Raw genomic sequence first — 15,995 nt, forward strand, 5'->3', positions numbered from 1 at the left:
GCTGAACAATCGCCCCTCACTCGCCAAATCATCTACTTCAGTGCTGATTTCAAACTGTTAATATTTCCTTTTGTGTCATCTGTGAATTGGTGATGTTTTATCAACATAATAAATCTGTGGTAACAAAAAGTGGCACAATTCTACTCTTACATCTTCAACTCAACCATTCATCTAGCACTGTCTGGCAGGTATAATGGCACCCTAATGGCTCCAGTCATAGTAGAGTGAAAATAGGACTGCTGCCTCCAAGGTGATTGTCCAGCTCAAATGTTTTGGTGTTCGAAACTTGACTTGAATTAGTTGTGGTGACCAAATGGTCACTCAGAAGCAGAGTGTACAACACCCACAAATTTTGAATGAAATGCTGAACTGCAAGTTGAAAGCGGTTGCTCAAAGTGACTCTGTGAGACAGAATTCAGTCATGAGAGCACCTCATCGGCTATACATCTCTTTGCAATATGGAAGTGGTATTCTGGTTATATGCTTACATAGAAATTAAGGTTGCTTAGCACTTATGTCATTTTGCAGTTAAATTGCAATCCCGCAGGAATATTTACACTGTTTGTAGAGAAATATTTTTATTTCCTTTTTAAAAATCATGAAGTTCTGGCTGGACTCTGGATTTAAGTAGTTGTAGTGCAATTATTCATTTCTACTTATTTCTATTTATATGGACAGCAACAGAGCACAACATATTGGTGGACTGGATGGAATTCTTTCCATCCAATGAGACACCCAAGGCTGCTTGCAAAATGATCATCTGGTCAGAAGTGGCAAGGAAAGAAAAAACTAAAAGAGACATAAACAGCCAACTTGAGCTTGAAGTCGAAGCTTTCAAGTTACATATTGATTTATGTTCCAACTCACCTATGGGCCAGAAGGCAGTGGCAGAAAGAATGACGCTAATATGAGTTTCCTCTGTGGGGTGAGCAGCTCTGCATTCAAAAGACAGCTTGGAGCAGATCTGCTGCTCCTTCGTATTGCTTTGGGCTCCCCCAGGATTCTCTGGAAAACATTGGTGGGGAAAATGACATCTGGAATACCTTGCTTAGCCTGCTGCCACTGCAACCTGTTTTTAGATGAATGAAAATGGATAAAGTCATATAGGTATTATACTTATCTTATCCTTAACTGGATTTGGATTTGCATTCAATATGGTATTAGTATTTATATTTGTCAAAACTGTTTTGGGATAATAGACCTCCCTTCTTGTACCATTGGGTTTAAATGTCGATTTGATGAGTTATTTTAGATACAAAAATATAATTCAGTTGAATTTTGACTTTTTGGCTTGTGGGTATCTGACTTGAGAAACTGACAGAGGTCAATTCCACCATGGGCATTCAGTGTGTGTGTGTGTGTGTGTGTGTGTGTGTGTGTGTGTGTGTGTGTGTGTGTGTGTGTGTGTGTGTGCGTGTGTGTGTGTGTGTGTGCGTGTGTGTGTGTGTGTGTGCATTAAGTAGAAACCTCAAATTGTGAAAATTTACAAACTGCTTTCCAAACAGAAATATTTTACTTTTAGGAATTCTCTACATGTTGTTTCTCATTACTGACAGTAGCAAGAATATTACACAGAATTATCCTAAGAGGATAAATCTTTCATTTCATTGACCTCATGACCTCCGCCTTCAGGGCACTGCTTGTTTAATTTCCCAACTGATAAAGCTCTGAAATTATTTACATGCTGTTTGGTCCACCCAACCTGTATCAGACCAGACAGTTTAGTAAAGCAGCTTCTACCAATGTTCTTTCCATTTTCCTTTTTCCAAGCACATAAAGTTAACAAATAACATTACCATAAATATCTTCTGCTTTTATCTTCCTTGATGCTGCAATACTGATTGAATTATTAACCTTTATGGTCATCGATGAAACCCCACATTCTATACATTCCAGAAAGGCAGTGGCTAACACTTCCTTGCAGTTGTATCTATGTTTAAACTTTCTTTCAGTTAATGCATAAGTGCAGATACGCACAGACACAATCTTTCTGCACGCATGCATACACTGCATACACTGGTGCAATCACATTACTCACTGTATGCTTCATAAACTGACACATATTCACATCTGAGCCCTTTCCTCTACTCCCTCTTCACCCATGACTGCAGACCTGCTGATGGTTCCAACACCATCATTAAGTTTGCAGATGACACCACGGTGATTGGCCTCATCAGTGACAACGATGAGGCCGCCTACAGGGAGGAGGTGGATCGTCTGGCTGAGTGGTGCGACACAAACAACCTGCTGCTTAACACCGAGAAGACCAAGGAGCTCATCGTGGACTACAGGAGGAATGCTGACCCACATCCACCCATCCACATTAAGGGGACGGCTGTGGAGCGTGTGAACAGCTTCAAGTTCCTGGGAGTCCACATCTCCGAGGATCTCACCTGGACGACCAACTGCTCCAAGCTGGTCAAGAAGGCTCACCAGCGCCTCTTCTTCTTGAGGACTCTGAGGAAAAACCACCTGTCCTCAGACATCCTGGTGAACTTCTATCGTTGCACCATCGAGAGCATCCTGACCAACTGTATAACAGTCTGGTACGGGAACTGCTCTGCCTCGGACCGGAAGGCATTGCAGAGGGTCGTGAAAACTGCCCAGCGCATCGCCGGAGCACCACTTCCTGCCATAAAAGACATCTACAGGAAGCAGTGTCTGAAAAGGGCTGGGAAAATCATCAAAGACCCCAGTCACCCATCACATGGACTCTTCACCCTCCTGCCCTCTGGGAGGCGCCACAGGAGCCTCCGGACTAAGACCACCAGGTACCGGAACAGCTTCTTCCCCACAGCTGTCAGACTCCTGAACTCTGCCTCCTGACATCTGACCCACGTTAAACTCATGGACTGAACATACACACACCCACAACCACCTACACACACACACAATGGACAACCGTACCCTCAAACACACAATAATAACATGGACTGAACCACCACTCACAACCACTAGCACTTTATATAGCCTCTGTAGAAATTATCCACATATCTCACTTATCTTAACTGCACTACTGTATAGCTCTGTGTAAATAATCATTCTGTACATTCGATAATTTTTAATCCTACAACTGTTTATAACTTACATAGTTCACATTTCTGTATAGCTGTATATCTCAGATTTCTGTAAAGTTGTTTATTTCATATTCTGTATAGTTTTTCATATTTATATCCTGTTCATAGCCTGTACATAGCTTGTACTCACTACAGCCTGTACATACTTATAGTTATAGAATATTCACAACATACTTCATACCGTGTACACTATAACATACCATAATAGACCCATTTCTGTAATATACTTACATATCTATATTATTGCTAATATATATTGTAATATATCTATATCACTAAAGCACTTCTGGATGGATGCAAACTGCATTTCGTTGCCCTGTACCTGTGCATGTGCGATGACAATAAAGTTGAATTCTATTCTATCTCTGTAGTCCTTTCTTACAGTCTCAGCAGAAACACGACTGGGGGGTTGAGATGTGAGCCATCATGATTTCTCTGGCTCTCAAAGTCCCAGCCTCGGCTGCACAGTTAACACTCCAGCCACAGCGGAACTGGACCAGCGCCAGGTCCCAGCTCAGCACGCTGGGCTCGGCGGGGCCTGAATGCACCCGGTCACTGAGGATCAATGTATCACTTAAAATAAGCCAGCATGTACAAAAGCCGGCCTTTTAAAAATAGCACCATGTGATGTGTGATTAAAGACATGGGGAAAGGAGCTGGAGCCAAATGTGGAAGGTTATTAGGTTTGTGTTAGGTTTGGACACTCTGCCCTGTATTAGAGGGGCTCTAAAGCTAATTTATAAGCCGCTACTGAGCAGACTCATGAAGAGATCCTCACAATGAATGTGGCTGCCTTTTTCTGTTAGATGAAAGCAGCAAAAAAGGTCACACTCAAAATGGGGTTTAATGTGCCCGACAGCGTTATCCAGCATGAGCTGTACAAATCCAAATGACATGGGACTGCATCCCCAGATTAGATAGCAGTTAAAGTTCACACAAAACAAACAATTTAGGCAAAAGAAGATTATTTGTGTTCACCAAGAGGTGTGAGCCGCACTGGTTCTCTGTATAAAGTTCACATTCAATTATTAAGTCCTCGTGGACCCTTGTCAGATCTGACCTGGGGCACATCTCAAAGATGGCAAGGAACGAGAGCTGCACTGAGCACAGGTAAGGTCGGAGCCAGCTTTCATTGCCTTATGCATAAATACTGCGCAGTGGCTAGTGTGAGGTGGGTGGATGGTCTATGCCCTTATTAAATATTCAATTACACATTTGGACTCTTTTGGCCATGTGCTGAATTAGTCATGTCTGATAATGGTGTGCAATGCAGATGACAGAGCTCTGCAGCCTCCAGAATCCTGCTGCCCGGCCTGCTTGTCCACATTACTGAAGAGAAAATAGACCTTCAATGTGCTAGAAAACAGTCTGATGACTGGTTGTAGTTGCATTTAAAGGAAATATGCTTGTGTGATGTAAAACCTGGTACCAAAAGGGTAAAAAAAATCAATATCAATTTTGTCTTTGTGTGTCCAGCAGAGAGACACCTCCAGGATGTTTAGACCAATGGAGCCTAGCAAACAAAGCTGGAGGCAGAGACAACCGCTATTCATGCTCTGTCAGATCCTAACGTTGTGCCTTACGAGGACAGAAAATCAGATTTAGTCACATAATGAAATTATGTTTCCCGAGTCCATCAAAAAAACTTTATCCGCTGCATCAAAGTATTCAAACCTGCCAGAATATGCGGCCCATTCTCATTCACATCGGTGCACAATTTACGTATAATTTCATTTGTTTAATGTCATTGGAGGGCAAACAGGAACGCATGTAGATAGTCTTTTATGTAGTGAATTGGAACGAGCTGGAATGAGGATGTGTTTGAGAATGCTGAGAGGATAGATTTCCTTTAACTGCAATGCCACTTTCAACTTTGCTTCTGGAGACTTCAGTCGATGCTTCATTTCAGATACGATTGGTCTTGGCATTTTGACCTCTTAACACTCCCTCAGCCAAGTGAAATCTCTCCTACTATGATTTCAATAGCACTGGCATATCCTGAATCCAACTGACAAACAACATATTGCTTAAAAGCACAAAGCATCATAATTCAGATTGTGTAAATCATTTTAATGAAAGTTTGTACAGAACCAAAACTGTCAAAGAAGCAAGAGTAAATAAGCCTTGGACCTGCATCTGATGCATCTGACTAAAAGGACAACTAACGTATAATGTCTAACTGCTTAATTTATGGTATAGTGGTTGCATCTGTTTGTGTAGATATTTTTCTTTGCATAGTCTACAGAGAGGGCTTTTATACCTAAGTAACTGTGCTTGGAAGCACGAAGTGTAGGTGACTAACTCAATTGAAGGAAATAAAAGATTTTTTTTTCGATGTACACTAATTTATTTGATGGAAATATGGGAAGCCTGCAGGATGACTGTTCGTAAACTTTCGTACCAGAATAACTCTTTCCCATTCATCAGACCTAACTGTCTAAGATTGTGTTAAATAATATGGTTAAAAAGCCCACTGTCCTCTCTCCTAGATGCACATCCACACATACACTGTCTTGACCAACTGCCTTTCTATTTCTATTATTCACAGTTGTCCTTACTTCCTTGTGACCAATTGCCTGTACTTCCTTAGTCACTCTTTCTTCTCCTGGTCCTCTGCTCATATATCATTTCCTCAAACTCCCCTTTGATTTTACATGTTAGCACATCATCATTGCATCTCTTCTTAATCACTTTAACCTGATGTACATCCTTCCCTGTGTAATGTGTCTAGCTAATCAATGCAGGTGTCCAGCCTCAGTAATTCAATTACAATTATGTTGTGTTAAAAATGTTCTTCAGAGCAAAATAGCGGAACTATTTGAAAGTCTACAACTTTTTCAGGAGTGGAGACATGAAAATGACTTTTATTTTTATAGCACAAAATGAACAACAGCCTGATGATAAAATGCAAACAACGTTCAGGGCATATACAACTGCACTATACTGCCAACACAACAAGCTCTTTGCAAGCATCTTCACAGATAGCTTTCACATCAACCCGGGATCATCATTAGCTCTGTTAGCATCCTAAGTCCAGCCCAAGACTGTTCTGCAGGTAATAAAGGCACTGAGCTCTTTACTATACAATATAAAGCACCTAAGGCAACTGTTACTCTGATTTGGTGTTATATAAATAAAACTGAACTGACCTGATTTTAAGCTTTGCATTTTGTTGTTGCATTTCATTTGTTGTTGTTGTTGAAATATTGTTGTTTGGCATGGCCGTGGGCCATTTAAGAGTTACATCAAACAGAACTGATGCAGTAATATACTACCTCACGATTATTCTGTAAAATCTATAACTTGGACACAGCTTTGTCTCTTAAGTGGACAATGACCCTACAAAAGAATGAATAGCTTTTACAATGTCCTGACCTCAAATCTGTCACGGTTCTGGGTCATTTTGACCCTGCTTTTTCAACTTTCTTGTATTTTGGTGTGTTTCCAGATTATGCTCGTTATAATTATGTTCTGATTCTTTAGCTATCCTATGATGATGATGATGATTTCTGGGTTAGGTTTTGTTCTCTTGCCCTCGTGTTTAGTTTAGGTTTTGCCTGTGCTTAGTCTTCTCTGCCCGTATGTCCCTCTGTCTGTCCATGGTGTCTTGTCTGGTCCTCTGTATCTGTTAGTTTCCTGTTTTATTCTGAAGGTCCTTGTCTTATGTTAGTGTGTTCAGGTTATGTTTCCCCTGTCTCGTCAGCTGTGATTTCTCCCAGGTGTGTGTCTCTCATCCTTTGATTACTGCCATGTGTATATAAGCCCTGTGTTTCCTTTGTTCTCTGTCGCGTTGTCAATGTCTACTCACCCTCGGATTCCGCTGTGTGTTCTGTTACCTGTTTTTGCCTGCCTGTTAGTTTATATTTTCCAGTTTAGTTAGTCTTCTGTTTGATCAGCAGCCTGTAATAAATTAGTTTATTCTGAGTTTACTTTCGCCTCTGTGAGTACTGCATTTTGGGTCCTCCTCATTTTGTTCCAGCAAAAGATCATTTTCTTTCTGGCATTGAACTTCAATCATGAGGGTTTTTTTTAACCTGATGGGCCCCAAAGGGCACACACACACACTCAAAATAAGTATGCAACAATAGTGACTTACACAGATGTAAAAACATTACCACACCAATACACTGATGTTATAAAATCATAAGCTCAGTTAAAGCCATTCTCTTCCCCTTATCAGGGTCACCTATCCTAGTGAACACAGAGCAAGAGGCAGTGTATACGCTGCATCTGAGGCATGAAATGCCTTTTTGTTTGAAAACACATCATTTTCTCTCCCTTTTGGCCTCCCGTCCACACAGATGGCGTTTTCCCCAAGGAAAAACGCAGCGTTTTGAAAATGCTCTCGAAAACACATACATTTGAAGACGGTGCTTTCCCATGCAGTGTGGACAGCGAAAACGGAAACTTTCGAAAACGATGACGCATGTTAATCATATGATGCAGTCATGTGACCAATTAAACAAAGATAGCGGAGGGTATTATACAGGAGTTGTTTTGTTTGCTCTTAATTTCAACAGCCCTATTAAAGATTAATATCAGTTTGTACATGCTCCAGATAGCTTTTCTTAAAATTCTTTAATTCTCACTCGCTTTTGCAACTTTGTACTTTTGTGTTACTCGCAGTAACAACTCCACCTCATTGTTAGTCCATTTAAAAAGCTCGGTGCTTTTCCTCGACATTTTGCTACGACGTTTCAACAAGCCGGAAAGTAAATAGGCGGCAGACAGAAATGAGGCAGGTCAAATCGTCTTGCGTTTCACGCATGCGGAGTACTGGAACGTAAGCGTTTTTGGCGTTTCAATGTGGACGTCCAGTGGACAATGTGGACGTCCAGACAAGCGTTTTCAGTCGTTTTCACGACTGAAAACGCTTGTCTGGACGTAGCCTAAGTGTATGTCTTTGGACCAGAGTATACAAAGAGAGCACGGGGAGAATATTAAAACTCGACACAGAAAGGCTAGATGGTTAGATGGTAGATTTGAACTCAGAACTTCTTGCTGTGAGGCAGTGGTGCTAACCGCCAACCGCATTCCAGCATGGAAAAGCCAGGTGACAGGAAACATTTACATCTTGGCATTTATATTGATTAAACATTAATGAAGTTCTCGTTAATGTCTCCATGTCACTATGAGGCATTGGGACAGGGGGTGTTGCTTTTAAATGCTCTTTTATGAGTTCAGCTGCTAACACAGCTGCTTTCCCCTTGCACTCATCCCTGTGCTCTCCCTGTGCTCTTGGACTCTATCTGTTCATAATTCCAACACAAAGGGCCCCAGAAAATGCACTCTCAGCCTCCTGTAAATGCAATTCATGACGAGGCTGCATAAGACTTTGATTGTGCCAGGAATTGGATCGCTTCGTGGCTGCAGCAGAAAGAGGGAGTGTTGGCAAGCACATTGGGACACATCGCAGTAGTATTCTACAGCTTGAAGAGAAAATGACTGAAAAAGGCTTGCAAACATGATCAGACATCAGCAAAGAAAAGGTTTGGAAACACCAACGTTTCATTCATCTAGTTAAAAACTAACATCAAATATTCATATGTGATACAGCTTGCTCATATGTAACCAGAGAATGCTGTTTGCTAAGTGGTCTCAAGATGGATTTTTGCATCCGTGTGTCCTTATATGCACTTGCACATGCCTGTTTGTGTTTGACTGACGAGGAGACAATGAGGGTGATGGAGAAGACATATTTGTTTGTGCTTTCGCCTCTAGAAGCATCTCAGATCTCTCTGGGTTTCACATCAGAAGGGTTTCCCAGCTGTGTGGCCGAGCCCTGTGGCAAAACTAGCAATGCGTGTGGGCATATGTGGTGGGGGTGATTGAAAAGGAATACACATATCATCTGCAGCTCGAAGAAAGAGAGTGTGAGACTAAGGGGACAGAAACACACTGAAATATCACTGCTGTTTGTCTATGAGGATTCAGGGTCAGGGGACTTTATTGGACATCATCTACCACTAACACGCACTGGCTGAGATCCAGAGATGTATATAGACTGCATCTTCAGACAGCTAAAACTCACTTGAAGGATTCTTTGTGTATTTGCTGAGTTGGCTGTGATTTTAATAACAATGTTTCATTGTTTTTGGTTCTCAGATGAGATGTTCCCCAAAGGATGTTTCATAATGAATTTCATGACTCAATGGGTTTGATCTGATACCTTCATCAGGCCACAGTTTCCCATTATCAGTTTTATAGTAAAAAATAATTCGGCAGTAACAGTAATGGTAGCAACTCTTTGAAATAGTCTTTGCCTAAATGAACTAGTTAATTCATAAAGGGCCCCACATTTTTCTACATATTTTTTCTTTTTTTCCCCTAAATTCTAATTCTAAACAAATTAACCTTAGATGACCATAATTTAAGCAAAAAAAGAATAATAATTTTTTAAAAAAAAACACTTAGCTGGTCCTTTTATTTGCGGCTTTGGTGACAACTGTACCAGAATATTCAGCCTTTAAAAACCAGCCAGGTTGCCAGTGATCTGTTTAGTGTTAATTTCACTTCTACCCATTTAAATTTTCAACTATTCACCATACCGAAATCCCACAACAGAAGAACGGTAAGGCCCAAATACCTTAAGAAAACTTTGCCATCGCCCTAGCGGATGTTAAGCAAATAAATGTGTACTCCAAAAAAGGTCATCTGACGGCAATCCCTCCAAGTGCATGATGTCCATGGAAGGTGTTTTTCTGAGCTAGTCAGCCAGTCACTGCCTTCCAAAAGACGTCACTTTATATCAGCATTTGTTTCCATAGTGATCAAAGGTAAAAAGTTGTCTTTTCAGGTTTATACAGAGCGTTTCAATGATTCACCAATTCATGGTTAACCACGTGGCATTTTCTTTTGACTAGAGAATGGTACATAGCTTTCAGAGATAAGATTAGATTACATTTTTGTTGAAAGAAGAAAACAAAAAAGTTGAAGAAGAAAAATGTTACTTTGTATTAAAAACACAGACATACCACTACAGGGAAATGTGTCATAGTGTTAAAGTATGTGATCACCAAACCACTGTACATATACACATGAGAATAACAACAGCTGTTGTAGAGTGTTATGAAAGAGGTACTCATACGCAACTGAGAAGTCCTGAGATCATCTACTGGCAATGGAGAAAAATCTTTTTTTTTTCAAGATTGTGAAGGTTTAACAGGCAAAATAAATTTTAATTTCTTAAAGAAAAGGTAGACTACGTTCAGTAACAGGCAGAGAGACAACGTACATATGTGCCCAACTTGAGCTTTTTGAGAGGACATGACACAATGATGGGAAATGGACTGCGAGGCAGGTGACAAGTTATTTTGGAAACACGGGGTTAATGAAAAACAGGGAGGTGCTGAAATGAAAGGGAATAAAGACCAGGTGGCACACAATGGAGCTTTGGTCCTGATCTATGGCTGTCTGCAGCTCTCAAGTTATACTGGCTGTTCTTTCTAGAGCACTGCAGTCCTGGCCGTTCACTTGCCTGATCCTTAACCTTTTCTTTCATTGCCTCAGATATGCAGTCCTGGACTGAGAATGTTGTCATAAAATGCCTTTAAAAACATTTAAGTTAAACCAAAATGACATGTCCTGTTCTCTTCTTGGCTGAAGACATGAGTATTATGGTCCAGAATGAACCTGAAAGCTTCCACAGGACTTACTCAGGTTAGTCTTAATTAAAACTTCTCTCTCACTGGGTCTTGAAGTTAAATAGGTAGGAAATCAGCACTGCAACACTGCAAAGCCCTTGAATAGTCTATTAACTGATAGTTCCAAACACAACAGCACTAATCGGTTAATCAAAATATGATCATTCATTTAAAAAAACAAACACACACACAAAAAAAACACTTTTAGAATTTGACCTGGACTTGACCCTGTTCCCGACTGACTGTCCTCACTTATAAACTGATAGAAGCCTTCCAACTATGCCAGTCTGTAACTGTTGAAGTGGAAAGTTTCTCTCAGCATATTCAGATTTATTAAATTAGAGGAGTGAATCATAGACGAGTGGGATCCTGCCAGTGAGTGGTTGAAGCCAATCTATAAAAACAGAGTATGTTGAAGCATGATGCACTTACTTAAAGGTAACCCATTCTGCTCATTTCCGGTTCCATACTTTTAATCTTAGTCTTTACTAATGTAACTTTGCATAATTCAGATGCCAACATAATACATAACTCAGAACTTCTTGCTGTGAGGCAACGGTGCTAACCGCCACGCCACCGTGCTGTGCCCAGTCAAAAGTTGATGCTCCCAGAATTCCAGCATGGAAAAGCCAGGTGACAGGAAACATTTACATCTTGGCATTTGTATTAATTGAACATTAATGAAGTCCTCGTTAATGTCTCCATGTCACTATGAGGCATTAGGACAGGGGGTGTTGCTTTTAAATGCTCTTTTTTTCAATGCTTGAAGCCTCATGATGCTTTTTCTAAGCCAGAACTGACCATGTTTGGACCAAGCTAGTATGCAAAGTTATCTGCCTGTGCTAGCAAGATTGGCTGGCAAGCTGTATGCAAACGCTATATTGGTGCAAAGCTCATCCAATCAAAAAATCTAAAAGACTCTAAAAATCAAAGACAGCACAACTTTGGTAGAGACGTCTCTTTCACGTTCTCCAGCCAGACAGCAGTTGACTATAGCTCCATGATTCAGTTAAAATAGAATTATATCCACCATCAGCTGTAACTGTGCCCTCAAAACTGTAGCGGTGTTGAAAGAGCAGGGCTTTTCCCAATGAAGAGCGCTGCACAGTAATGTGAGTTTTCCATTTTCACCTCCATGTGGCAAAGCTTAATGTAATGCTGAGGACTGCCTCTTATGTCAGTGATCACACTTCTGTTCAAGGTGAGATTCTAATCACTGCATATTATTTACACTCCACTCTATCCCAATACGGTGAAATGACTTCAGCATGTGGTCAAAATTACACTGGTTATATAAAATGGGTATAAAAAGTTTGCTCGACAATGCATGGAGGCGTCAATAACATAAGAGACTGTCAAGGATCAAGCATTTCAAGTCACATACAGTCTGTTACATATATTGCATTTTAACATGGCTATTACATTTTACTGACAGGATTTCAGGGTTCATCAAAGGGTGGAGAGGGTTAAGCTAAAATTCAAAGACTCCAGCTCCATAAATTCTTGAGTTCTCAGAATATCTTAATTTTGAGGTTGATGTGTTTGTGGCTTCATCACAAGCTGTTTGCAGTTCAGTATAAAGACTGAGATGAGTTTGCATCTGTGAGCCTGTAGCTATGGTCCCTGCCTCCAAGATCCACTGTTTCCTCCAGTTAAATACATTTGTGTCACATGGACATTTTAACAAATGGGAGCATTAGGCCCCATCAGAAGTAATGCAGACATTATACCAAGCTGCTGTGTTAAAGACGTAGAAACCAAAACTTTTAACTTTAACAGTCAACGAATGCTCCGATCTTAATCTAAGGCTGTAAACTTTTGTAATGGCTGAAAACTGAGATTATCAGCATCAATGGCTCTCTTCCACACAATGTCTTTTATCCTGTCTTCCTTCTCTCACCCCATCCAGTCAGAGCAGATGGCTCCGCCCCTCCCTGAGCCTGTTTCTGTCGGAGGTTTCTTCCTGTTAAAAGGGAGTTTTTCCTTTCCACTGTCGCCAAAGTGCTTGCTCATAGGGGGTCATATGATTGTTGGGTTTTTCTCTGTATGTATTATTGTAGGGTCTACCTTGCAATATAAAGCGCCTTGAGGTGACTGTTGGTGTGATTTGGTGCTGTATAAGTAAAATTTAATTGAAACTGAAATGGAATTGAAAAAAACTAGGCTTACTGACACCTGCTCAGACATCCAAGAAAAGCTTAGAATACAACAGCTTTTTCCAGTTGAAAGCAGTTATTGGAGGTGTTTTGGGCATCTGACTAGGCATCCATAGAACGTTTTTTGGAGATGTTGTACAGCTATCCCAAAATATAACCCGAAATATACTCACTTGAGTTGGGATTGTCACTAATGAGGAACGGATTTCCTCATTTTATCATGTTAGAATTTCTTTCTGTCAGCGATTTTTAGCACACTGTTGCCACTAATTGTTGTTTGCGTCTCAGTTTATATATGGGTGAGTTACTGTTGTCATTGTGCATTTCAGCTGATGGGTTCACATTCAGCTCAAGGCCTTGAAATTGCGTGGGTCAGAACTCTTTCAAATTATCCAATGTAGGTCAACACAGAATGCACACAGAAATGCACACAAACGTATTTCCTCTATGGAAATATAGCTACACATATCACATGATGCATGTTTTGCATAGTAAAACTCACCAAAACAAGCTGTCTAATTAATGTCTGTAATTATGTTGTATTCCATGTACTCAGAACATAAGACAGATTAATAGTGAAAATAGAGAGAAAAATCCCTGCTTTGATATTTATCTTTGAAATAACTGACACATTCTCATGGCTGGATTATCAACACCCTGGGGGCACAACTCCATGGAATCCCAGAAGCCATGGTGCTATTACAAAAGCAAACTGCAACTAGGAACATGAACTGAAATAATGTTTTTTTTTAACAATTCCAGTTATTAACTTGCTTAATTTTTTACATAGTACGGTATATGTGGCACTCGAGCGCATTATGAAAATATTAAGATAAAAGAAAGTAAGCATCACACAAGGAACCAGTTCATTTTCTTAATATTGCAGCACTATAGCACTCGTTGTTTATGAGTTCACTGCAAAGAAAAACTAAAGTCCTGTCTCTTGGTAATAAACCTGTTACCATCTGCCAGGTCACCAGCAACACATTAAGGTTATGGATTATGGTTGGGTTTATTGTAGCCACAAGTTTAATATGCATATTTTTAGAAACTAGTATTTTAAATTTCTAATGACATCCCATAAATGTTGACATTACAGGGGTTTTTTTTGTTGTCTCAAATGCTTTTCAATGTAAGTATTCCAAAAGGGTGAAAATTCTATGGAAAGCATAACCAAACACAAACAATACCCCTGATCCAGTTGTTAAGTGTGTTGATATTAAGAGGTTAAAGGCATAATTTCAAAGGGGCAGAAACTGAGATTTTTCCCAGAGACTAATAGTAGCTGTAGATAGAGTGTGTCTGTGTGTGATGCGTGTATAGTTATTGAATATATATAACCTGTTAAAATGTATGCATGGCCATTTATTAACATTCCCTCTCTGTGTGTTAATGTAGGTGGTGCCACTGCCCTGACACAACATCCAATTGAGGCTGTTTGACTCCAGAAGAGGGGGCTGATGGGTGAATTTTCTACTGAGTGACCCCCCCCTCCCCCTCAGCTTTGAACACAGTACAGACAGAATCTGGCAGGAAAGTGGATGCTTTTACCTTCAATATAAAAGCACTCCCATGGGGAAACCTCAGTTTATTGTAGGATTTAATTTTTTTATTTTTTATTTTTAATTTTTTTTAATAAAGGTGCAGCTTTTGTGTGCAACAGAAACAAGATGTGTTTTGGGATTTCAGTATTGAAAATGCAATTTGGGAATGTGAAAATAATTGTGACTTTTTGAGTAAAGTAAGTAAATTAGTTTTTTGAGTGTACTTAAGAATGCATATATCATACACACATACATCAGAAACATCCATCACCAACGCGCGCACACACACGTGTGTGTATTACTCCAATCAACGTTTTCGCGTCTATTTACCTATTTTATTTTGAAACACTTGCCTGGAAGTCATGTTGGTACAATTTCAAACCATTGACTGCAGCGCGAGCCCCGGGCTTCCAAATAAGGAATCCGGCTGTTGCTGCGCGCGGACACACAGGCAGGCAAGGACGGTCCAGAGCCGCGAGCTGGGGACGGCGGTTCCCGAGACACGCGCGAGCCCTCTTTGATGCGCCGCTCCATTCAGCGATCACATTCACCTGGAAGGCTGCGCGATCTGCGGACGAGAGAGAATTTCAGATTTGGAGAATAACTTTTTCTCAGAGGAAATCATAGAATTTGTGGAATTTAACTAAATAAAATATTACTGTCTTAAAAAGAGGATTTTATTTTCACAGTTAATGAAGAGCGGGGATGTTATCTGTGGGAACAATGTAAGAAAATAACAGCGGCAGTCGGGATTTTTTGAACCTGTTTCTTGCATTGGGCGCGCAGTCGGAACTAGCAGACATTCAGAACTCCTGTCTGAGTTTTAACCTCCTCTTCATCCTAGTAATGTCACATGTATTGGGCTCATTATAGGAAGAGATTTCCGTTCATTATCACACGTTTTGTGGACTTATCTTAGGACTTACCGTCTTTTGGAATTGTCGAATCCCCGTGAACGCACCGAGCTCTGACCATTGTCATTATGCATCAGAAGGACTGGTAACTTGCTCAAGGTAAAATCTTTCTCTATCCTTTAAAAAAATATAACTCTTGCTGCTAACTATGAAGTTTAAGGCACACATATTTCATCAGCACAGCTAGTTTCGACGTGTGTGCGCTTCTTGTTTTGTTTTGTGAATTCACATTAGGCGTTTTTTCCCCTTTTTTGTTGCCACAATAAAAGAGAAACAAATGACCGAACTCGCAAAATACCTGTAGATTTATTGTGTGTTGCAACCCCCTGTACTGTCCAGTGTAGTTGAGGGTAGCGCTGTATGCTCAAGTCACACCCAACCGTGCTGCGCTCAGTCAGTCGCACCGCTGTGGACAGTCGCTGTCTGAGCTAGTTGGTGAGCCCCAGAGGATGGAAGAAGGCGCGTTCCTCTAGGGAGGAACCGCCACTTATCTCCGTGTAATTTAACAACTGGTCGCTCATTCACAGAGGTTAACCTGGAGCCAGAGCGTCATTTAGGGAATTCCGAGAATGAGTAAGGACAACTCTTATTCTGACGATTAATCTCAGCAAAATTAATTTTTTTTTGTAAATATGCTTAACTTTACTTGACTCGTTACACA

At 40.5% G+C, this 15,995-nt stretch overlaps 1 protein-coding gene across 2 annotated transcripts in view; it reads left to right on the top strand.

The window, feature by feature from the left end:
- Window positions 1-14,878: 14,878 nt before the first annotated feature.
- The window catches only part of LOC146658437 (adhesion G protein-coupled receptor B1-like), a 211,937-nt gene continuing 210,820 nt past the window's right edge, over window positions 14,879-15,995 (top strand). For both annotated transcript variants that reach the window (XM_085422057.1, XM_085422056.1), the window contains exon 1: window positions 14,879-15,433. The gene's annotated coding sequence lies outside the window, so the exon portion shown is untranslated. The remainder of the gene's footprint in view (window positions 15,434-15,995) is intronic.

The sequence above is a fragment of the Rhamphochromis longiceps genome, linkage group LG11, assembly GCF_057381845.1.
Source record: "Rhamphochromis longiceps isolate RC_006_pf linkage group LG11, R_longiceps_female_GT1.1, whole genome shotgun sequence".
In the NCBI taxonomy this organism is placed as follows: Eukaryota; Metazoa; Chordata; class Actinopteri; order Cichliformes; family Cichlidae; genus Rhamphochromis; species Rhamphochromis longiceps.